Consider the following 25,696-nt stretch of genomic DNA (forward strand, 5'->3'; position numbering starts at 1 on the left):
CTAAGACTCAGGGATCACTTCTATAGTTTGTTCCTAGAGAAGTTTCTCTGGATGTGTAGAGCACCGTAAAATAAAAGGAAAAAGAAAAAAGAGCCGGGCGCGGTGGCTCACGCTTGTAATCCCAGCACTTTGGGAGGCCGAGGCGGGTGGATCACGAGGTCAGGAGATCGAGACCACAGTGAAACCCCGTCTCTACTAAAAATACAAAAAAATTAGCCGGGCGTGGTGGTGGGCGCCTGTAGTCCCAGCTACTCCGAGAGGCTGAGGCAGGAGAATGGCGTGAACCCGGGAGGCGGAACTTGCAGTGAGCCAAGATTGTGCCACTGCACTCCAGCCTGGGCGACAGAGCGAGACTCCGTCTCAAAAAAAAAAAAAAAAAAAGAAGAATAAAAAAGTTTAAAAAAAGAGCTTGTCTCCTAAGAGATTATAAGTTTCTAGAAGATAATGCTGTGTCTTTTTTTTAATTTTTTCCCCCACAAATCCATAAAATGTACTCAGTGAATGTTTGTTTGATCAGAATTAAATTTGTATTACTAAAAGAGTTTTTGTTTTCAGCTTGTTTATTTTTGCTAGAGGAGCCACTGAGTTACTATTTTAAGAATAGCTTTGAATCATTACTTAGGAAGTCAGAATTGTATTAAATGAAGTAGTACCTAAAAACTTCCAGATCCATTAGAAATTATAACTAACGCAATTTGAGGGCCGGGCGCGGTGGCTCACGCTTGTAATCCCAGCACTTTGGGAGGCCGAGGCGGGCGGATCACGAGGTCAGGAGATCGAGACCACGGTGAAACCCCGTCTCTACTAAAAATACAAAAAATTAGCCGGGCGTGATGGCGGGCGCCTGTAGTCCCAGCTACTCGGAGAGGCTGAGGCAGGAGAACGGTGTGAACCCGGGAGGCGGAGCTTGCAGTGAGCCGAGATCGTGCCACCGCACTCCAGCCTGGGTGACAGAGCGAGACTCTGTCTCAAAAAAAAAAAAAAAAAAGAAATTATAACTAATGCAATTTGAAAAGAGAGTTGGATTATTCATTTTATACAAGTCTCTGTTTTCAATGACTTTAGTGTAAATGAACCCTAACGAAAATTTTTACCTACTTTTCGATTAACTTATCCAATGGTGTTTCCCCTCCAAAGTATTTTACATGGCAAATAAAATATACAACTTTGGGCCAGGCACTGTGTCTCATACCTGTAATCCCAGCACTTTGGGAGGCCGAGGCGAGTGGATCACCTGAGGTCAGGAGTTCGAGACCAGCCTGGACAACATGGGGAAACCCCGTCTCTACTAAAAATACAAAAATTAGCCGGGCGTTGTGGCGGCACCTGTAATCCCAGCTACTCAGGAGGCTGAAGCAGAAGAATCGCTTAAACCCAGGAGGCAGAGGTTGCAGTTAGCCGAGATAGTGCCACTGCATTCTAGCCTGGGCAACAAGAGCAAAATTCCGTCTAAAAAAACTTTATGCTTGTAACTACATTTCTGTCATATTTACATAGCTTCTGAAATTTGTCCATAGGCTCTGGCAAAGTTGTCTTTTTTTTTTTTTTTTTACACCAAGTGAACTTACAGTTAAAAAAATAGAAAGTATTTAAACCTGAATGATTTCTGAGGTTGTAGCAGAAGGATCTCCCAAAGGAGGAAAAAAAACCCTTACCTTCTCCTTATGTGCAGTCTCTTTCACAAATACATAATTTAATGAGGATATGTGTAAATTTACCTTGTATATTTTTTAGCTAAATTAGTTTTACATATAATATCTAATGCAATTTTCTCACGAAAGTGGGAAGGTACTATTATTACTATTTTTATTAGTACCCCTTCCTTATTTACAAACAGAAAATCTTGGAATTCAGAAGGACGAAGTTGCATAATTTGCTCCAGCCACACAGCTACTAAGTGGCAAAGCCAGGTGTCTGAATTCCAACGTTCACGGTCTGGTCCAGTGTAAAACGTTTAAACTTGGATCCCTTACAAGTCTATAAGTGCTTTATTGAGTATGCGTAAGTAGAAAAATAATTTCTGAAAACTCAGTTCAAAATTAAATCCTTGGAGCTTACACAGTAAAATTCAACATTCACTTTTGTGGGCTGAGAACTCCTGCTTAGGTGCCCTGGAACAGGAACCCCAGTGCCTTGCTGACAAATGGTCTTCACAGAACACAAATGGCCCTTAGTCGTGCTAGAACCAATTGTATCACTTGTGTGTATCTGAGAAACCCAAGGGAGTTCTCCAACCCTGATAGACCAGTCAGGATTCAACCAGAGAACTGGAACCAGTAGAAGATACATGCTAGATTTATTGCAAGGAATTGGCTTATGTCATTGGGTGGGGCTGGGCAGGCAGGCCTGAAATTTGTAGGGAAGACAGTTAAGAAGGCAGACTGGAACTCTCTTGGGCACTGGCTGCTAACAGGAGGAATTTCTTCTTGTTTAGGGAAGCCTCAGTCCTGCTATAGAGGCCTTTCACCTGATAATCCAAGATAATCTCTCCCCCGGCTTAAAGTCAACTGATTATGGGCCTTATTTACATCTCAAAACAGCCTGGAAGCAACACCTAGATTAGTGCTTGTAGTGTATTGGATTGTGTATCCTTAAAAAGATAAGTTCAAGTTCTAACCCCTGGTACCTGTGAATGGGGCTTTATTCGGAAATAAGGTCTTTGCCGATGTGATCAAGTTGAATCAAGGCTATACTGAATTAAAGGAGGCAGTAAATCCATTAACTGGATAACCTGTGTCTTTATAAGAGAAAGAAGAGGGAGATTTGGGCACACACACGCACACAGGGAGGGAGAAGGCCATATGAAGATGGTGGCAGAGATTGGAGTGATGCAGCTACTAAGCAAGGAACACCAAGGACTGCCAGCTGTCATCGGGAGCTGGAAGAGACGGGGAAGGATCCTCCCCTAGAGCCTTCAGAGGGAACACGGCCCTGCCAACTCTTGACTTCAGACTTCTGGCCTTCAGAAATCTGACAGAATAAATTTATGTTGTTTTAAGCCATCTAGTTTGTGGTTCCCTGTTCGAGTGGCCCTAGAGAATGAAAATGGTATTTGATGGAATAATTGAGGATTGTGGCCTAGGCAAATGGACACATCAAAAGACCATCACCCCTCCATTCCCTTCTCTTCTCCTTTCCCTTCCTTTCCCTCCTTTCCCCTTCCCTTCCATCCCCTCCCCTTCCTTTCTCTTCCCTTCCCTCCATCTCAACCCTCTTCATGTCCACTGAGCTCATATTCTGGTTGGGGGAACAGACAATTAAAACTAATGAGCAAGCCAGGCGCAGTGGCTCATGGCTGTAATCCCAGCACTTTGGGAGGCTTAGGCAGGAAGATCACTTGAGGCCTGAAGTTCGAAACAAGCCTGGGCAACATGGCAAACCCCATCTTTACAAAAAAATACAAAAATCAGCTGGCCGTGGTGGTGCTCATTTGTAAACCCAGCTACTCAGAAGGCTAAGATAGGAAGACGGCTTGAGCCTGGGAGGCCAGGGTTGCAGTGAGCCATGGTCAAACCACTGCACTTCAGCCTGGGAGACAGAGCCAGACCCTGTTTCAAGAAGCAAAAACAAAAAACTAATGAACAAATGAACACGAACATGTTAGCCCATGAAAGAAAGACTGGTGAAGAGGGAGGGAGAGGGCACCCATTAGAGCAGAGACCAAAATGCTCCGAGAAGCCTGGGGTCCCTCCTGGAGGAGACGTCCTCACAGAAGAAGCACTGAGTGCAGATGACAAGAAGCTGCAAACATTCAAGGAACAGCACAAGCATGTTGAGGAGTGGGTGGGCAGGGAAGAAAGAAGAGCAGGGAAAATGGGAGGAGATGGAGTCTTCTACCACTGTGTTTTTGTTGTTGTTTTTATGAGACAGGGTCTTGCTCTGTCACCAAGCTGGAGTGCAGTGGTGCGATCATGGCTCACTGCAGCCTTGACCTCCTGGTCTCAAGTGATCCCACCTCAGCTTCGCAAGTAGCTGGGAACCACAGGTGCACCACCACACCCTGATGATTATTTTAAAATTGTTTTTGTAGAGATGGAGTCTCACTATGTTGCCCAGGATGGTCTTGAACTTCTGGACTCAATAGATCCTCCCACCTCAGCCTCCCAAAGTGCTTGGATTATAGGCATGAGCCAGCACACCCAGCTTCTACCACTTGTTGGTTTTTAATTTGCATAGTGGCACCTTTTCTTAAAAAAATGCAATTGTACATGTGTGTATGTACAGAAATTTTGTATGTTTCAAAATAATTATCTTTCAAATCAGCTGCAGTGGAGCATTCTAATTTTTTAAGCAAACTTGTAAAATGTTAGAATAGTTTTAGTTACAGAAAGATAAGATCGAGAGTTCCTGTGTATAATTCAGTTTTTCCATTGTTAAAGCCATATGCCGCCATAGTACTTTTGTTTCAACTATGAAACTGATCTTGGTACATAACTAATAACTCAATGCCCAGTTTTTCCATGTAAGTCCCTTTTCTGTCCTAGGGCCCCATCCAGGATTGTACATTACATTAAGTCATCGTATCACCTTGGGCTCCTCTGGGCTGTGACTGGCTCACCATGCTTCCTTGTCTTTGATGCCTTTGATAGTTTGGAGCAGTGCTGATCGGGTATTTTGTGGAATCTCCTTCAGTTTAGGTTTGTATGATGCCTTCTCATGATTGGACTGGGGTTATGGATGTTTGGACATTCTTAGGTTTTTATTTACAACATTTCATTGCATACCTAATGTTTCAACAAACATTAATCTATCTTAAAAATAGAATCACATATTTAATGCAGTTATTGTAATGTCTATCTTTGTCCCCTTTATACAAAAATACAGAAAACCAGGAGAGAGGCAGCCACCATTTCATATTCTTAGCTCATACGTGAAACCTTTCCGTTTTAAACTTCTGGGAAGAACTTTAACATTAAAAATTCAAACCACTTTGAAATTATGTAGTCAACTGAAAAAGTTTATTTTAGTCATCTAAAGGGGCCTGTGCAAAGGAAAACTACTCTTTTAGAAGCATACTTCTTCTTTTTTTTTTTTTTTTTTTTTTGAGACGGTGTTTTGCTCTTGTTGCCCAGGCTGGAGTGCAATGGCACGATCTTGGCTCACCACAACCTCTGCCTCCCGGATTCAAGTTATTCTCTCTCCTGCCTCAGCCTCCCAAGTAGCTGGGATTACAGGCATGCACCACCACGCCTGGCTAATTTTGTATTTTTAGTAGAGACAGGGTTTCTCCATGTTGGTCAGGCTGGTCTCAAACTCCCGACCTCAAGTGATCTGCCCGCCTTGGCCCCCCAAAGTGCTGGGATTACAGGCGTGAGCCACCGCACCTGGCCAGAAGCATACTTATTTTCCTCCCATTCCAGAAAACTGTCCTTGCCTGGTGCCCTAAGCATTGCTGAAAACATTCCTTGAAACGTCTCTCTACCTGCTGATGTCACCCTGCCCAACATCCTTGCAGTTGGATAGCTGTGTGCTGCTGCAGCCTTTTGTGAGTGGGGGGAGTTTTATTTTAAGTAGTTATCTCTGGCCGGGTGTGGTGGCTCATGCTTGTCATCTCAGCACATTGGGAGGCCAAGGTGGGTGGATCACTTGAGGTCAGGAGTTCGAGACCAACCTGGCCAACACGGTGAAACTCCATCTGTACTGAAAATACAAAAATTAGCCAGGCATGGTGGTGCACACCTGTAATCACAGCTACTTGGGAAGCTGAGGCACAAGAATTGCTTGAACCTGGGAGGTGGAGGTTGCTGAGCCGAGATTGCGTCACTGTACTCCAGCCTGGGCGACAGAGCGAGACTCCATCTCAAATAAATAAATAAATAAATAGTTATCTCTAAAACCGTGATCAATTCTCACTATTATCTCAGAAGTATACTAAAGAAGTATTCTTTCCCTTTCCTCCCTCCCCTCAGGGACATTTCAAGATCTCTACAAGACCTGTATCTGGTCTTATTAAATGGCTGTGCTCTAGTGAAAATAACAACAAACCGTAAAGGCTTCCTTACACGGGTACTGGGGGAAAGGTTGGGCTCTAATTCCATGTAGCTTTACTGTGCCTTTCTCGAATTTGCTAAAATTCATGCTTTTAGTGTATAGTTGGCCCTCTGTATCCATGGCTTCCACATGCATGAATTCAGCCAACTTCAAATAAAAAATATTTGAAAAAAAATGGATGGTTGCATCTGCCCTGAGAATGTACAGACTTTTATTCTTATCATTATTCCCTAAACAATACACTATAACAACTATTTGCACAACACTTACACTGTATTAGGTATTATAACTAATCTAGAGATGATCTAAATTATACAGGAGGCTGAATGAGGTGGCTCATGCTGTCATCCCAGCACTTTATGGGAGGCCAAGGCAGGAGGATCACTTGAGGCCAAGAGTTTGAGACCAGCCTGGGCAACAGAGCAAGACCCTGTTTCTACAGAAAATACAAAAATTAGCTTGGGTGTGGTGGTGCATACCTGTAGTCCCAGCTACTCAGGAGGCTGAGGTGGGAGGATGACTTGAGCCAGGAGTTCAAGGCTACAGTGACCTATGATTGCAACATTGTACTTCAGCCTGGGCAATGGAACAAGACCCTGTCTATAAATATAATATGTCAATATGGCCGGGCATGGTGGCTCACGCCTGTAATCCCAGCACTTTGGGAGGCCTAGGCGGGCAGATCACCTGAGGTCAGGAGTTCAAGACCAGCCTGGCCAACATGGGGAAACCCCGTCTCTACTAAAAATACAAAACTTAGCTGGGCATGGTGGCATGCACCTGTAATCCCAGCTACCCAGGAGGCTGAGGAAGGAGAATCACTGGAACCCGGGAGGCAGAGGTTGCAGTGAGCCGAGATCGCGCCACTGCACTCCAGCCTGGGTGACAACAGAACAAGACTCTGTCTCAAAAAATAAAAAAAAAAAAAGATTACATTAATTAACTAAATAAAATAAAAATAAATTATACAGGAAGATGTGCATAGGTTATATGCAAATACTATGCCATTTTATATCAGGGACATGAGCATCCATGGATTTTCGTATCTGCAGAGAGTTCTGCAACCAATCCCCTGTGGATACTGAGAGACGACTACACAGTTCTATGAGTTTTGACCAACATTGACAGTTGTGCAACCAGCACTACCATCAAGATACAGAACAGCTCAGTCTCTCAAAAATATCCTCCCATGATCCTTTGTAGTCAACCTTTTCCCCAACCTACTCTCAATCCCAACAATGGAGGATCTTTCTGTCCGAGTAGTTTTGCCTGCTGCAGAATGCCATATGAAACCATGGAATATGGCTGAGTGTGGTGGCTCACATCTGTAATCCCAGCAGTTTGGGAGGCCGAGCTGGAAGGATCACTTGATCCCAGGAGTTCAAGATCAGCTTGGGCAAGATAGCAAAACCCCGTCTCTACAAAACAGAAACAAAACACAAAACCATGGAATGTGTCACCTTTGAATCTGAATTCCTTCACTCAGCCATTTACATTTGAGATTCATCCATGCTGTTGCACAGATCAATAGCTTCCTCCTTTTCAGTGTTCATGGAGTCAACACTGAAAAGTGTATATCCATACAAGGGGATAGATCCATATCCATAGCCAGATCCACGTCCCCTTGTATGGATATACTACAGTTTATTTATCCCTTCACCAGTTGAAGGACGCCTGGATTGTTTCCAGGTTTTGGCAACTATGAATAAAAGTTTCTGCATACAAGTTTTTGCAGGAAGCTAAGCTTACACTTCTCTTGGGTATACATGTAGGAAGGGGACTGTCAGGGTATATTACACATGATGTATGTCCCATCTTATCAAGTGGCTGCTGATTTTGTAAAAGTAATAACATCAAAGAGGCCTTGTGACAAAGGCGCTGGAGAAAAATGCCACGTTCCATTCCCATTGAGTTTCACTTGTGCTTTTCTTAAAGAAATGTCTTTTTTTTTTGAGATGGAGTCTCGCTCTGTCACCCAGGCTGGAATGTGATGGTGCAATCTCGGCTCACTGCAACCTCCGCCTCCCAGGTTCAAGCGATTCTCCTGCCTCAGCCTCCCGAGTAGCTGGGACTACAGGCACGTGCCACCATGCCCGGCTAATTTTTGTATTTTTTGTAGAGATAGGGTTTCACCATGTTGGCCAGGCTGGTCTCGAATTCCTGACCTCAGGTGATCCACCTGCCTCGGGGATTTTCTTTGTCAATGTGGTGTGGAACTTGACTGTGTGGGAGATAAATTTTTGTGAAGAAACTGTCTATAAAATCCTTCTGTCTCCCATGCTTATTCTCTACAGCCAGTGTTAAAAGTTAAGCATGAAATGCAGAACTGTGGTCGGGCATGGTGGCTCCTGCCTGTAATCCCAGCACTTTGGGAGGCCGAGGTGGGGGGATCACAAGGTCAGAAGTTCGAGACCAGCATGACCAACATGATGAAACCCCGTCTCTACTAAAAATACAAAAATTAGCCGGGTGTGGTGGCATGCGCCCGTAATCCCAGCTACTCAGGAGGCTGAGACAGGAGAATCGCTTGAACCCGGGAGGTGGAGGTTGCAGTGAGTGCAGTGAGCCAAGAGTGTGCCGCTACACTCCAGCCTGGGCGACAGAGTGAGACTCCGTCTCAAAAAAAAAAAAAAAAGAAAAAGAAATGCAGAAGTGGAAACAAATGGTGAGGCGGGGGGAAGTACATAACTTGTTCTTTTTTTTTTTTTTGAGACAGAGTCCGTTCTGTCGCCCAGGCTGGAGTGTAGTGGCACAATCTCTGCTCACTGCACTCACTGCAACCTCCGCCTCCCAGGTTCAAGCGATTCTCCTGTCTCAGCCTCCCGAGTAGCTGGGATTACAGCTGCCCGCCACCACAACCGGCTAATTTTTGTATTTTTAGTAGAGACGGGGTTTCACCATGTTGGCCAGGCTGTTCTCGAACTCCTGACCTCAAGTGATCCGCCTGCCTTGGCCTCCCAAAGTGCTGGGATTACAGGCCCATAACTTCTTTCAAGGAAATATGGTTACCAAAAGAAAGGGGGGAAGGGGAGGAAACCCTTGAAAAGGATAATCTCTCTTATTTTGTAGCTATAACAGCCACGTGTTATTTGGGGGAAATTGCAACTCCTGCCTGTCATGTGCTCTTTGAGTAAACACAGGCAACATTTTGTATTTATTTGATTTTTGGTTTGTTTTCCATGTTGGTGAAAGAGTGGGCTCTGAACGTATTCACCCCTTGAGAAACACCTAGGTTGGTGTGAGGTGGGCTGTGGGTTTTGGAATCAGAGGAGCTGGATTTGTATGTGTTCTGCCCCCTTTTAGTGGGAGACATTCTACAAGGCCACTGTGGAAGGCGGAATGTGGTCCCCTGAAATCGTCTGTGCTGGGATCCCTGGGAACCTGTGAAGACATCACCTTCCATCACAAAAGGGACTACAGATGTGACTAACATGAAGAGCTTTACAATGGAGAGATTATTCTGGATTATACAGGCTATAAATACTGGGTTATACAGGATCTTTAAAAATAGAGGAAGGTAGAAGAAGAGGAGGCCAGAATAATGCTGTGTAAGAGGGACTTGACCTTCTGTTGCTGGCTTGAAGATGGAGGAAGGAGGTCCCGTGCCAAGGAATGCTGGCAGTCTCTAGACACTGGGCAAAGTCAGGAAACAGATTTTCCCCTAGAGCCACAGAAAGAATTTCTTCCTCTTCCCCTTGCCCTTCCTCTCCTTCTCCTTCTCCTTCTCCTTCTCCTTCTCCTCCTTCTCCCTCCCTCCCTCCCTCCCTTTCTCTCTCTCTCTCTTTCTTTCTTTCTTCTCTCCTCCTCCTCCTTTCTCCTTCTCTTTCTTCTTCTTTTTTTTTTTTTTCGAGATAGAGTCTCATTCTGTCCCCCATGCTAGAGTGCAATGACACGATCACAGCTCACTGCACCCTCGACCTCCTGGAGTCCAGCAATCCTCCCACCTCAGCCTCCCACGTACCTGGGAGTACAGGCACATGCCACCATGCCTGGCCAATTGTTGTCATTTTTTTAAAGATGGGGTCTTCTTGGCCGGGCGCGGTGGCTCACACCTGTAATCCCAGCACTTTGGGAGGCCGAGGCAGGCAGATCACGAGATCAGGAGATCGAGACCATCCTGGCTAACACGGTGAAACCCTGTCTCCACTAAAAAATACAAAAAATTAGCCGGGTGAGGTGGCGGGCGCCTGTAGTCCCAGCTACGCGGGAGGCTGAGGCAGGAGAATGGCGTGAACCCCGGGGGGCGGAGCTTGCAGTGAGCCGAGATCGTGCCACTGCACTCCAGCCTGGGTGAAAGAGCGAGACTCTGTCTCAAAAAAAAAAAAAGATGGGGTCTTCTTACGTTGACCAGGGTGGTCTCAAGCTCCTGGGCTCAAGCGACCTTCCTGCCTTAGCCTCCCGAAGTGCTGGGATTGCAGGCGTGAACCACCATGCCCAGCTATGGAACACAGTTTTGCTGACACGTTGATATTACCCAATGTGTTAGTCAGGGTTCTCCGGAGAAACAGAACCAATATGAGATAAATATATATATATATATGAGAGAGAGAGAGAGAGAGATTTATTATTAAGGTATTGGTTCATGAGATTATGGAGGCTGAGAAGCCTGTGATGTGCTATCTGCAAGCTGCAAGGCTAGTGGTATAGTTTAAAAGCCTGAGAGCTACAGGGCCAATGGCGTAGACTCCAATTTGGATCTGAAGGCCTGAGCACCCAAAGTATAGAGGGTACATCAATGTCTCAGCTCAACAGTCAGGCAAAGGGAGGGCAAATCCAGCCATCCTCTGCCTTTGTGTTCTGTTCAGGCCCTCAGTGGGTCGGAGGGTGCCCACCCGCATTGGGGAGGGTGATCTGCTTTACGCAGTTCAGCGATTCAAATGCTAAATCTCATCTGGAAACACCCTGAAAGACACATCCAGAAATAATGTTTAATCAGTTATGTGGACATCCTGAGGCCTAGTCAAGCTGACATGTAGAATTAACCATCACCCCCAGTGACACCCATTTGGGATTTTTGACCTCTAGAACCATCAGATAATACATGTGTGTTGTTTTAAACCACTAAGCGTGTGGCAATTTGTTACAGCAGTGACAGGAAACTAACCCAGCCACTAACCTCTCTGAGAGTCAACTTTTCTCCCTTGTAAAATGAATATGATCATGACAATATTTCCCCAACCACTTCATACGTTACTATGACAATCAGTGACAGAATGTTTGAAAATGTTTCGAAACTATAAAATCTTTGCCAGATCGAAAACAAAATCTGCTGCTCCCTTTGATCTAGTACTTTTCCTACCCACTCAGCTCTTCCTTTGCTGGCCGGCTTCTGCACCTCCTAGGGTACATTTGATTTGGCCAGTCTTTCCAATGACCTTTACCTTTTCTAAATGGGGGGCTGGGCCCGAGGCACTGACCATTTCTGCTCTTTAGAATCCATCATCATCACCAAACAGAATGAGCTTTATCTAACATTTTGGTATTTTGTTCACAGTGGAGTTTTTGCATCACCTTTGAGTTTTAAAATACGGCATTATAATATTATTTATCTTGATGACTGCATTTAGAGATGACAACCTCATCTCTATAAAAAATAAAAAATTAGGCCTGGCGCAGTGGCTCACACCTATAATCCCAGCACTGTGGGAGGCCGAGGCGGGCATATCACCTGGGGTCAGGAGTTCCAGACCAGCCTGGGCAACGGGGTGAAACCCTGTCTCTACTAAAAATACAAAAATTAGCCAGGCATGGTGGCACATGGCTGTAATCCCAGCTACTTGGGAGGCTGAGGTAGGAGAATCACTTGAACCCAGGAGGCGGAGGTTGCAGTGAATCGAGAGCACGCCACTGCACTCCAGTCTGGGCGACAGAGCGAGACTCCATCTCAAAAATGAATGAATGAATAAATAAATAAATAAATAAATAATTAGCCGGGCATGGTAGCGCATGCTTGTAGTCTCAGCTACTCCGGAGGCTGAGGCGAGAGGATGGCTTGAGCCTGGTTGGGGGTTGGAGTCTGCAGTGAGCTGTGATTGTGCCACTGTACTCCAGTTTGGGTGACAGAGTGAGACCATGTCTCAAAAAAAAGAAAAGAAAGAAATCTGATGTGTGTTCCAAGCAGGTTGCTGTGGAAGCAGATTTTGTTTTGTTTGGTCTCATGACTACTTTGAAATGACGGAACTTATTAGAATCACCTCTACAGTCTGAATTGAGTGTATTGAAAAAGCAGCACATATATTACTATATCAGAATTGTTAAAAATATTGGATGACTATGTTTTAACACAATTGGTTTTCTTTGTAATCTTATGCATTATTTGATGTATCAATGCATTATTTTATGCATTTAGAAACAATATTCACTAAATTGCTGAAGGAGGTCTGAGGCATAGACATATTATGATTCTTTCCCTCAATTCTTTTTTTTTAAATTTTCTACTTCCAATTTATTTATTTATTTTATTTATTTATTTTGAGACAGGTTCTCGCTCTGTCATCCAGGCTGGAGTGCTGTGGTATGATCTCAGCTCACTGCAACCTCCGCCTCCCAGGCTCAAGTGATACTTTCACCTCAACCTCCTGAGTAGCTGGAACTACAGGCATGTGCCACCACATCTGACTGTTTTTTGTATTTTTGTAGAGACGGGGTTTTGCCACATTGCCCAGGCCGGTCTGGAACTCCTGGGCTCAAGCGATCCGCTCGCCTCGGCCTACCTGAAGTGCTGGGATTATAGCCGTGAGCCACAGCGCTCGGCCCTTCTCTCAATTCTTTAACCTTTTGAGTTCAATTTTATCCTCTGAATATTGGGCCTTCAGGGAGGACCTGGAAGAATCAAATAAGATACTGTACATGAACACCTCCATGCCAAATGCAAAGTATTTTCAGGATTCAAATGATAACTACATGCAAAATTTGAAATGAAAAAAGAAAAATAGCAACAGCTCACATGCATTAGTTTGCTGAGTCTGCTGTAATAGAGTGGGTTGCTTAAACAGCACCCATTTATTTTCTCACAGTCCTGGAGGATAAAGTCCAAAGTCAAGGTGTTAGCAGGGTTGGGTTATTCTCAGGCCTCTATCCTTGGCTTATAGACGACTGATTTCTCTCTGTGCGCGTCTGTGTCCTAATCTCCTTTTCTTAAAAGGACTCCAGTCAGATTGGATTAGAGCCTACCCAAATGACCTCATTTTACCTTAATTACCTTCTTAAAGGCCCTATCTCCAAATACAATCACATTCTAAGGTACTGGGGATCAAGACTTCAACACACAAATTTTTGTGAGGACACTATTCAGCCTGGCCCGTAACATCAGGGAAAACAAACAAAACAAAACAAAAAAACAAAAAGACGTATTGGGTGGCTACCTAGGTCAAGGGATACAAAAGGGGTTTTCATCCACCTTATCTCAGCTCCATGACAGGTGATAGGCCTTTTTATCTTCACTCCTCTTTGTATACTTCTCTAAGTCGGACCTCACATAATGCCACCTATACAAGTAGCTTCCGTCATGGTTTTGGTTCTAGTCTCTCTAAGGAAAATTGGAAGCAAATTCAAAAGCAAAGAAAGATCAGAGGTTTGTAAATGAAGTTGAAAAGTCCATCCCCCCTTCCTCGCCTCACATGGGAAGCTCGTGGTGGGTGCTTATTCAGAGAAAAGTCACATCTATAAACATCAAGGAAAGATCATCACTTCCAGCATGCCTTCAATTTCAATATCTTGGGAGAGCAAGAACGGACTTTTGTGCAGCCTACACATGTATCTGGAGGTTGCCAAACAACACTTCCATGAGCTTCCCACACTAAATTAGTTCAGGAAACAGATATGAATAATTTGCTTTATCATGAATGGTTCTTTATGCATAGCAGCTAGTGAATACCATTGTCATTTAAAGCAAACTTGGACTTTACTTTGACTTTTAATTTGTACCTGGGGACCTATTTGCACTGTCTGGTCTTTCTTTTGAGTCATATAACAGTCATATCCCATGAAAAGTTAGGGATATTATTTGGCCTCTCTCCTCTCTAAACGGATGATAAGATCTACCTAAACTTTGGTTAAAAAAAATGGAGTAGAAGGCCGGGCATGGTGGCTCATGCCTGTAATCCTAACACTTTGGGAGGCAGAGAAGGGTGGACCACCTGAGGACAAGAGTTAGAGACCAGCCTGGCCAATATGGTGAAACCCCATCTCTACTAAAAATGCAAAAATTAGCTGAGCATGGTAGTGGGCGCCTGTAATCCCAGCTACTCGGGAGGCTGAGGCAGGAGAATCGCTTGAACTGGGAGGTGGAGTTTGCAGTGAGCTGAGATTGTGCCATTGCACTCCAGCCTGGGCCACAGAGCAAGACTCTGTCTAAAAAAAAAAAAAAAAAATGGAGTAGGAAAGGGGCAGGCATGAAGATTGTAATTTAACAGTGAGGCAAGTGGATCCCAGGAATTTGGGTCAATCCTTGGAAGATCAGGGATTTCTGACTAGGCCAGTCATGGAAGCAAGTATTGGCCCATGTGTCAAGAGTCCTTGAAAGTTAGATGGGCCTGGGGAAAATTAGACACTAGAGTCAGTGAAAACCAGGCAGTAAGTCATGAGAAGTTTAATATCTCTTCCTCCTGTCTTTTTTTCTTTTTCTTTTGTTTTCTTTCTTTTTTTTTTTTTTAAGAGACAGAGTCTTGCTCTGTCACCTAGGCTGGAGTGCAGTGGCACGGTTATAGCTCACTGCAGCCTTGAACTCCTGGGCTCAACTGATCCTCCTGCCTCAGCCTCCCAAGTAAGTAGCTGGGACTACAGGCTCAAATCACCATAGCCAGGTAATTTTTTTTATTTTTGTTTTTTGTAGAGATGGGATCTCACTATGTTGTCCAAGCTGGTCTTGAACTCCTGGGCTGAAGTGATTCTCCTGCCTCAGCCTTCCAAAATGCTAGGACTACAGGTGTGAGCCCCAGCATTTGGCCTGTGTTTCTTTTTCCAAAAAAAATAAATAATAGGCTATTTTTTTTAGAAGAGCTTTAGATTTGCAGAACAACTGAGCTGATAGTGCAGAGTTACGTTTCTCTCCCCAGCTTCCAGTGTTATTAACATCTTAAGTTAGTGTGGTACATTTGTAATAACTAAGGAGCCAATATTGATATATTATTATTAATTAAAGTCCATAGTTACATGAGGGTTTCCTCTTTGTATTGTACATTCTGTGAATTTTGACAAATATATATATATACAAACACACTTATATGTATAATAACATGTATCCACCATCATAGTATTACACAGAATAGTTTCACCTCTGTAAAAATCCACTGTGTTCCACCCATTCATCCCTTCTTCCTCCTTGAACCCCTGGCAACCACTGATCTTATTATTGTCTTATCTGTTTTGCCTTTTCCAGAATGTCATATGATTGGAATCATACAGTATATGGCCTTTTCAGACTGGCTTCTTTCACTTAGCAATAGGCATTTAAGGTTCCTTTGTGTGTTTTGGGGGCTTGATAGCCCATTTCTTTGTAGGTGCTGAGTAATATTCCACTATGTGGGTGAGCCACAGTTTGTTTATCCATTCGTCTAGTGAAGGATACTTTGGTTGCTTCCAGTGTTTGTTGATTACGAGTAAAGGTGCCATAAACCTCTGTGTGCAGGTTTTTGGAGCATGTAAGTTTTCAACTTAGTTGGGTAAATACCTAGGGGCACAACTGCTGACTGTATGGTAAGACTCTGGCTTTGTAGGAAATTGCCGAACTGTCTTCTGAAGTAGCTGTACAATTGTGCATTCCCACTAGCAACAAATGAGAGTTCCTGTTGTTCTGCATCCTGTCAGCATCTGGGACTGTCAGTTTTCTGGATTTTAGCCATTCTAATGTACATAGTAGTATCTCATTGTTACTTTAATTTGCAATTCCCTAATGATATATGATGTTCAGCATCTTTTCATATGCTTATTTGCCATCTGTATATCTCTTTGATGAGTTTTTTTTCTGATCGTTTGCTCTTTGATTCAGTTGTTTATTTTCTCATCGTGGAGTTTTAAGAATTATATATATATACATACATATACACATACACATGTGTACATATATATATGTACACGCACACACACACACACACACACTTAAAAAAATTAGAAACAAGGTCTTCTCTGTCACCCAGGCTGGAGTGCAGTGGTGAGATCATAGCTCACAGCCGCCTCCAACTCTTGGCGTCAAGCAGAGCATTACAGGTGTGAGCTACTATGCTGGCCTGCATATTTCAAATACAATCCTTAATCAGATATGGAATTTGCAAATATTTTCTCCCATTCTGTGACTTGTCTTCTCATTCTCTTAACAGTGTCTTTTGTAGACCTTTCAAATTTTAGTGATGCGCAACTTACCATTTTTTTTTTCTTTTATGCATCATGCTTTTGGTGTTCTAGCTACACAGTCATTGCCAAACCCAAGGTCATCTAGATTTTCTATGTTATCTTCTAAGAGTTTTTACAGTTTTGCCTTTTACGTTTGGGGGTATGTTCTATTTTAAGTTAATTTTTGTGAAAGATACAAAGCCTAGTTTTTTTTTTTTTGGCATATGGGTGTCCAGTTGTTCCAGCACCACTTGTTAAAAAGGATGACTTGCCTTTGCTCTTTTGTGAAAGATTAGTTAAGCATATTTGTGCGAATTCCTACTGCCTTTTAATTAAAATTTCGGGAACTGTTTTATGGGGAATGCTGGTAGTATTTGTTGCAAGCGGATTCTTGTTTTCCTCTCCCTCCAGTCAATAACTGAAAATAAGTGTTTGCAACACACACACGCGCATACACACGCACATGGCTAGTGCAGTGGGTTTCTGTGTAAATCATTGTGGACCCCTCGCCCTGTTACCCTTTAGCTTTCTCAGAATACACTAGCTCCTTCCGGCTCTACTTTATTTCCTTGTTTTCTCCCACCTTATAGGACTGCACATTTGAAAAATCGTTGAAACAGATTAAATAACACAGTCTAATTATCACCCACCTGCAGCCCATCTAGTATTTCAAAAAGAGGAATTTTAGTGATTTCATGATTAATGTAGGCGGTCTCTCTTCCTGTCTTAGGTCTTACAGTGTCCTTTGGGGTCCTGTGAGTCTATGATAAAAGATACTGACTCTTTACGGGTAATAAGGCTGGTGGGATTATGGGGATATTATCAAACATTCAAGATGAATTCTGAGCTCTTTTGCATTGTCAATTACAGGAGCACAGCTGTAAATCCTGGCCACACTGGGCTCCAGTTTGAGAGTGAGGATTTCCACCACTTTCCCATACTTTAAAAGATTGGCATCTGCCAAGTAATCAAAACACACAAAGAGGCCTTTTAACCAAGTTTAGCTTGGAATTTCCAACTGCTAACCACAAGCAGGTCTGGCAAGCTAGGAGGCCGGTTGGCTGCGCAGCTACTCCAGAGTGTGCGGTAGCCGAGGGCAGCGTCCGCGTAAAGCCCAGAGCTGTAATGATGTCAACTTGTTATTTACTTTCCAAATCTGAATGACTGAGCAAGGCGAAAGGAGAATCAATCAACCACAATGTGACCCTACAGGCGGAAAAAACGCAGCGCTCCCACCAGCAGGCGGTGGGGGAAGGGAAGCACGTGTAGCCAGGGCAGGGTTGCATCATGAGCTCGCTCGGGTTTTCTATTGCACCCTTCGTTTTTCTATTGCATGTAATACCTCAGCATCAGTCTGCACAAGCCCAGGGAGCCCAGGAGCAACGAAGGGCAGGCTCAAGGGAAGGCCACACCAAGTCCTTCTGGGGGGCCTTGAATGGCAACTGATACATAATAAGACACAATCTATTCTGCTGATTCACAATTATGGAGACTGTGTAAGTGTGTATTTGTGTATTTTTTTATTGATGTCCTCTAATGATGGTGTAGCAACAGTCGTTTTGCATCATTGACGTTTTACAGCAATATTTTGCAGGGTAATTTTGAGGTCCGCCTTTTTGGTGGAGGACCGGCCTCTTAAAAACTCACCTCCGGCCGGGCGCGGTGGCTCACGCCTGTAATCCCAGCACTTTGGGAGGCCGAGGCAGGCGGATTGCCTGAGGTCAGGAGTTCAGACCAGTCTGGCCGATAAGGTGAAACCCCGTCTCTACTAAAAATACAAAAAAAATTAGCTGGGCGTGGTGGCGTGCGCCTGTAATCCCAGCTACTCGGGAGGCTGAGGCAGGGGAATCGCTTGAACCAGGGTGGTGGAGGTTGCAGTGAGCCGACAGAGCGCCACTGCACTCCAGCTTGGGCGACAGAGCGGGACTCCGTCTCAGAAAAACAAAAACAAAAACAAAAAAAACACAAAAACCTCACCTTGGGTCCCCCTCCCCCCACAACCAGAACAACAAATGGTCTAGAGTTCGAGGAAGAGCAAGTGAGGTTATCGTTTAGATTGTTGAGTGCACCGGGCTGTTAGCACGAAGCTCATTATACAGTAAAGGAAGGGGCAAGAATATTTGAAAAATATTCAACGAGGCTGACCCCAGAAGTGCTGGGGAGGGGGAGTGGAGATCTGTTTAACTGAATTAAGGCTGCGAGTGGTGGGGAGTAGCCTACCTGGAGGAGAGGAAGGAACGCTGGGGACTTAGGTGCACCGGGGCCAGGCCGTGTAAGCCATTGCAACATAAAGCACTTCGCAAGGGCCAGAGGGCTGAAGCCTGGGGGTTGGGGTGGGAGTGATGAGGCCCGAGTGCCCAGGTCCCCCCAACCTCCTCAGCCCCCACACCCGAGCTCCTGGCGCCTATGCCTGTGTGTCTGAGTTTGTCCCTAAGCATTTCTGGTGTTTTGCGAAGGTCGAGGCTCCGCCGGAGCCCCCACTTTTTGAGGTGGGGTAAAGACTACTGGGGTGTCTTCTAAGACGCCGATTTTGAGGGAGATTCACCATCGGGCAGGTGGCAGGGGGTTCTGTTGGGGCAGCCGGGTGGCTTCCTTTTTGGGGTGGGGGAGGGTAACACTTTAGCAGTGACCGAGGTTCCCCTGCCCCCTAGAAACCGAGGGGGTGGCCGAGGTTCCCGTCCCCTCGAGGCAGTCGTGGAAAGGCTGGGTTTGGGATGTGATGGGGGTAGCCCTGGGGTCCTCTCAGTCTCACGGAGGCCACGGGGAAGGGACCCGGACCGGAGCAACTAGGGAGAGGCCCGGGTTCCCCTCACCCACCCTAGGCGTGGGGGAGCGGGGCGGGCTTGGTAGGGACGCTGGTCCCCCGACCGTGGGGCAGGGGCTGGGTTGGGACGCGGGTCCCCCCCTAGGAGCCGCGGGGGAGGGGCAGGGCCGGAGTCCCTACCCTTGTGGGGGAGGGGCTGGTTCGGGACGCGGCTCCCCCGGGGTGCAGGGGCGGGGCCGGGTGGGACGCCGGGTCCCCTCCCACGGCCGTGAGGGAGGGGCCGACGGCGGGGGCGGACCCCTGGCGGTCTTCTTGGCTGGGGTCCGCGCGCTCGCGGCAGCTCCCCGTGGAGGTCACTGCCCGTGCCAGTCCCTCCCGCTGTCCCGCCCTCTCCCGCTGCTGCCGCTGCCGCCGCCGCCGCCGCCGCGCCCGCCTCAGCGCCCCCACTCCACGCTCGGGAGCGAGGAGCCGCCAGCGCCCCCGCCCCGCCGCCGCCGCAGCGCCCTCCGGCCGCCATTCGCCACCGAAACTTTCCAGCGCCCGCGCTCTCTCCGGGACTCGGCGGCGGCGGGGCGGGGGCGGCCCGGGGGCGGCGCGCGGCTGCTCCGGGGCGCCGGGCCCTCTTCGGCCGCCGCACGGCCGGGGCTCGGAGGCTGCCGGCCAGAGGCAGGTTCGGAGCGCGGCCGGGCGCGCGGCGCCGCCACAAGTTGCGCTGCTCGCGGCGAGGTGAGTGCGCAGGGCTCGGCGGGCCGGGCGCGGGGTCCGCAAACTTCTGCGGGGAGGCGGGTCCCGCGCTGACCCTCCAGGGTCCGGCCGGCGGCTCGGGGCACCCGGACGCTCCACCGGCCCCTGAAACTCCTGGAGGCGCAGGTCGCTAACTGTCCCCGCGGCGCTCGGACTGGGGTGCGGCGCGCTCCCAGGAGCCTGAACAATACCCCGAGGTGGCCGCTCCCCAAAGTGCCGGCGCGCCTTGCGGGGCCAGACGGAGGTCGGCTGGGGGCTCCTTTGTTTTGGGGAGGGGGAAGTGGTCGGTAAGTTTAGGGAAGCGCTCGGCTTTTCCTCCGGTGCCCCTTTGTCTGCGGATCCTGGGGCTTGCTGGGCAAACCTGCGCCACCGCGGGCTCGGGGGACCGGGGTGGAGGGCGGTGGCGGGATTTCCCCGCTGTTGGGGAGAGGAGCCCCATTCATCCTCGGGACGCGGGCCGGCCCTCCCGGACCCGGGTGGAAGCGCAGCCTCGCGGAGTGGGGCGAACGGCGGGCGAGGTGGCGCGGGCCCCGTGTCTGCTCAGTTTCTGACGCGCAGAAACTGTCAAGGAAGTCGGGAGCCCCAGTCCTCCGCTCATCTCCCCGGCCTGAGCGCACGGCTGGGCTGGGGGCACCCTTGGCCCGTCGAAGGTCTGCAGAGCGCCGCCCGGGGAGAGCGCAGACCTGTTGCTACTCCTGGGCTCTGGCGGGGAGGGTGGGGTGGGTCTCGCAGATCCTGGGCCCCGGCCTTGCTATCCAGGGGGACCTTCCTTAACGATGAGACCGGTGCTCGGAGTGGGGTATGGGGAGTGCGCCTTCGGGAGTCGGCGCTGGCCGGATATGTGACAACTGTGGGTCGCTGGAGGCCCGCCTGCGCTGGGATAGGGCCTGGACTTAACGTGTGTCGCCTGTGTTCGGTCAGACCGGGGCCGGGGCTCGCTCCCTGCAAGGCAAGGCCTCGTGTTCCCCCAGCCAGCTGCGTTGGACGTTCCACAAAGGTAGGGACTGACGTTTATCTTCGAGTCAGTGATGTTCTGGAGCAAAACCTAAAAAGAAACAAAAACCTACCCTCTTGTATTTGCAGCTGTTTGTGCTTTGCATTGTCATGTGTGGTTTGACCTGCCTTCTGGATGTTTTCCTCTCCTGAAACATCGCCCAGTCCCTGGTTTAACCTGGAAGGCGAGGGGGAAGGAAGGCAACCTTCCTGCTAAGGTCCCAGGCAGTGGCTTTGGTGTTGGAAGTGGCACTTGACGATTTTATGAAAAGTTTACAAGTCCTTCCTAGAAAAGATGTAATTAGGAAAAATAAAATACAGAAGAACGTTGAGTATGACGCGTTTATTTTAAAGGGTAGTCATGTCTCAAAGGTGCTGCAGATTTTTGTGGAAAGCCACCAAGCTGGGTAACTAATGCAAACAACAAAAGTTGTTCACCGCTGGATCACGGGCCCTTAAGGCGATTCCAGCCCTTAGTAGAACACACACCTGTAGGGCAAATATGGAGATTTGTGGTGTAGTGCTGCCACCCTCGCTCCCCCACCCTCAGGCATTTTGCCCCTTTACTGGGCCCGGAGAACTTCTCTCTGCCAGTGATTTTAAAGAGGAAACAGTTTGCAAAAATAATAACTTTATTGTACACATACTTAGAAGTGAATGTTTCAATTTCTGGAGTTTTCCCATCAATTATATCAGTACCACTGGTTCTGTACAACATCATCTTAGTTAGAAGATTTTTTTTCACCTTTTAAGGTGACGAACAGAGGCGGGAAAATGGTCTCTGCAGAGGGAGGCCATCTCCAGCAGGTCCCGAGTGTCAGGAATTCAGATTCTCCCATCTACTCCTGCTGGATAGGAGCACACCTCCGCTAGAACCTGGGTCCGGCCCCTCCCAGTTTTCTGCAGGGCGTCCAGATTCCGGTGCTCTGCCCCGCAGCAGTGCCCTGTGGGCCTCCTGGCTTAGCTGATCAGCACAGCTTCTCTGCCCAGCGAGGCAGGACCATCCTCGCTCTGCTTTCCTGATGCCTTGGATTTGCCTTTTTTCCTCCCTTAGGGAAAACAAAAAAAAACCTAATATGCTACATCCGAGAAGTTGTTAATCTTTCACCACCACATGCATTGAAAAATCAGTTCCACCCAGGAAGCAACACTAAAGGCATATTGTAAACACTTTTTTTTTTTTTTTGAGTTGGAAAGATAAACTTTTTTCCCCCATAACTATTTTTAGTTAGCCGGAGACGGGACTTGAGTTTTTCCCTCCGGGCTTGCCCCCTCCACTCCCGCCCTCACTTTCTGTGGGGCTCGACCACATGGACCATGCTGGCCAGACTGGCAAACACGAAACCCACCAGAACCAAAAGAAAAGCTGAATGTGGGAAGGGGCTGAAAAAGTTCACGTTTCTAAAGGGCAAAGAGAGCCTAGGCTGAGGAGAGGCGTTTCAGATCTCCAGGGGAGAAAGACAGCCGTTAAGGAGTCCGCCTAAGGAGTCCGCCGGGCTGCTGCCTGCCTGGCCAGCGGGAGCCTGACTTCAGATGGCTGCGCCTCCCAAGCTGGCCCCCTCCCACACAGCCATCGCCGTCCAGTATTTACGGAGAATCCACCGCATGCCTGAAGGTTGCAGAAGTGAATTGGAAACCGTTACAAATGGAATTGGAAGAAATTTAAAGTTAAGGTGGAAGAGAGAATATGTTGAGTTTTCAGAGGAAGTCGGGTACTGCTTCCTTTTTTTGTCTAGGTTTGTTCTTGTCCGATGGGATCAGAGAGATTTGAGATGGGGCATGATAGGCGGCGGGTTCAGGAGAAAGGGAAGCTTTAGAAATGAAGGTAGAAAAGATGCTTGCTTATTGGAACAGTATTTTCAACGTTGAGCTCTGGAATGTTGCAGCCAACTAATGGTTCTCATTTGGGACAGTTTTGTCCCCCACCTTTGAAGGGGGCATTTGCCAATGCCTGGAGACATTTCCCTTCCTGCAGCTGTTAAATTAGCAAACAGGTTGAGCCAGCTGGGTGTGGACCTGCATTTTCCTCGTGGAGGCCCTCTTCCAAGTGTCAGGAGGAAAAGGGCTCCCAGAGTGTGGTCCTGCTGCGGGACCTTGGCCCCCACGTCCAAGTGAGCCCCAGAGGTGCCCCGAGCCCTGCCTGGTCATGGGGAATCTGGGCTCCCGCTGAACTTGGGCGCCGGGGGCAGCTATGAGGGAGACCTGGTTTGCGGCTAGCTTGCCGTGCACTGACTGGAGCTTTGGGCAAATCAGTGAACTTCTCTAACATTAATTTTCTCATTGAGAGAGGAGGTGGGTAGGGGTATATATATATATGTAGTTATATATATATGTAGTTATATATGTATATGTAGTTACATATATAGGGGTCGGGGAGAGGGAGAGAGAGATTTCCCAGGCTTCTTGTATTAAAGGAAATAGAGTTATTATATTTCTCGTTTAGTTTTTATTTGTTTATTTTGAGACAGTGCAATTATTATAGCTCGCTGCAGCCTCAACCTTCTGAGCTTAAGCAATTCTCCTGCCTCAGCCTCCTAAGTAGCTGGGAGTACCAGATGCGCACTACCATACCTGGCACTTTTTTTATTTTTATTTTTAGTAGACACAGGCTCTCACTGTGTTGCCCAGGCTGCTCTCAAACTCCTGGGCTCCAGTGATCCTTCCCCCTTGACCTCCCCAAGTGTTGAGATTACAGGTGTGAGCCACTTTACTCAGTCAAAGGAGATAGAATTATTATAATGCTTGGAGCCTAACATGCCTTTTTTGTTTGTTTGTTTGTTTTTTCTGAGACGAAGTCTCTCACAGCCCAGGCTGGAGTGCAGTGGTGCGATCTCGGCTCACTCGCCTCCCGGGTTCAAGCGATTCTCCTGCCTCGGCCTCCTGAGTAGCTGGGATTACAGGCATGCCCCACCACACCCGGCTGATTTTTGTATTTTTAGTAGAGGTGGGTTTCACCACGTTGGCCAGGTTGGGCTCGAACTTCTGACCTCAGGTGATCCTCCCACCTCGGCCTCCCAAAGTGCCGGGCTTATGGGCATGAGCCACCGCGCCCGGCTAGCCTAACATGCTTATAGTTTCCTGTTTTCTGAAGTTGGGAATTGGGTCTGGAAAGGTATCACCATCAGTCACGATGGTGTCTAGTAGTTTGCTTTCTTTTTTTCCTTCTCTTTTCCCTCTTACATTTTAGGGCTGTATCTATATAGTTTTATTATTTAAATTACCATACGGTAAATTTGTCTCTTTGGGTGCATTATGAGTCTTGACACATGCGTAGATTGGTGTGACCACCATCATAATCAGGAGAGAGAACAATCTCCTCAGCCCAGAGATGTTCATGGCTCTATCTCCCACAGTTCCTCCACAGTCACCCCCCCCCAGCCCCGAATCTGGGGCGCCTGCCCAGCTGCTCTGCTCTGGAAGTCTTGGGGACCCCATCTGAATGTAACACGTGGTGGAATGCCTCAGGTGAATCCATCCGCTCTTCCAGTACCACCTTTGCCTCCTCTCTGATGACACTTGAACTTCATGCCTTTGTGTGCTTTGGCCAACCTGCTTTTCTTAGAACAGCACATTTTGCACTGTAGATGTTATCACAAGCAAGGGAAAAACAGCTTTGCTCCTTAATGTAAGAAACCACAGTGGAAAAAAATCAGGTGTGTTGTTGAGGCTGCTAAAGCTTTGCTCCTTCTTAAAATTTTTTTTAAGTTTTTCTGGATACGTAGGTGTATATATTTATGGGGTGCATTAGATGTTTTGATATAGTCGTGCAATGTGTAATCACATCATGGAGAATGGGGGTATCCATTCCCTCAAGCACTTATTCTTTGTGTTACAAACAATCCAATTATACTCTTAGTTATATTTGCTCTTTTTTCTTTTCTTTATTTTGAGACGGAGTCTCACTATGTCGCCCAGGGTGGAGTGCAAGTTCAAGCGATTCTCCTCCTCAGCCTCCGGAGAAGCTGGGACTAGAGGCATGTGCCACCACGCCTGGCTAATTTTTTTGTATTTTTAGTAGAGATGGGTTTCACCATGTTGGTCAAGCTGGTCTCGAACTCCTGACCTCAGGTGATCCACCTGCTCAGCCTCCCAAAGTGCTGGGATTACAGGCGTAAGCCAGCGCGCTCGGCCTATTTCCTCTTTGTTCTATGCCAGTTAGTTCTTGCTGCCTCATTGTTTCAGATGGGACATTTTCTAATGTCGTGTTTTTGTTTTTGTTTTTTTGAGACAGAGTTTCATTCTGGTTTCCCAGGCTGGAGTGCAGTGGCATGATCTCTGCTCACTGCAACCTCTGCTTCCCGGGATCAAGCAATTCTCCTGCCTCAGCCTCCCGAGTAGCTGGGATTACAGGCATGCACCACCATGCCCAGCTAATTTTGTATTTTTAGTAGAGATGGCATTTCACCATGTTGGTCAGGCTGGTCTCGAACTCCTGACCTCAGATGATCCACCCACCTCGGCCTCCCAAAGTTTTGGAATTACAGGTGTGAGCAACCACGCCCGGCCTCTGATGTTCTTTTAGAGGATGTTACCCTCACCTTTATTGCACAGTCCTACCAAAAGGTACTTCATATGTAAAATGTATCAGAAGGTTATAGTCATGGCTTTACTTTAAAAACAGGATACATGTTCATTAAGAACCTTTGCCGTTTTCCCAATGGGTTAATCACGTAAATATAAAATAGGCTAAAAATATCAAGTTGTTTTTGCCTTTGTTGTAGAAATTAAAAAATGAATTCCCACGTCTGTGCTTCTATGGAGCTGCTAACCTGTATTTTACTTTGGGCCATAATATCGCTTTCTGGGATCTCATGACGTGGCATGTTTTCTAATATAATCCTTGTCCTTGCATTTTGGTGACTTTTGTCCCGCCTG

The 25,696-nt window shown here is 47.0% G+C and overlaps 1 protein-coding gene across 1 annotated transcript in view; it reads left to right on the forward strand.

Annotated features, from left to right (window-relative positions):
* The first annotated feature begins 19,352 nt into the window (after positions 1-19,352).
* TBL1X (transducin beta like 1 X-linked) overlaps positions 19,353-25,696 on the forward strand; it is a 254,388-nt gene continuing 248,044 nt past the window's right edge. Inside the window, exon 1 of the mRNA XM_030806534.1 lies at positions 19,353-19,810. The gene's annotated coding sequence lies outside the window, so the exon portion shown is untranslated. The remainder of the gene's footprint in view (positions 19,811-25,696) is intronic.

The sequence above is a fragment of the Nomascus leucogenys genome, chromosome X, assembly GCF_006542625.1.
Source record: "Nomascus leucogenys isolate Asia chromosome X, Asia_NLE_v1, whole genome shotgun sequence".
Taxonomy (NCBI): domain Eukaryota; kingdom Metazoa; phylum Chordata; class Mammalia; order Primates; family Hylobatidae; genus Nomascus; species Nomascus leucogenys.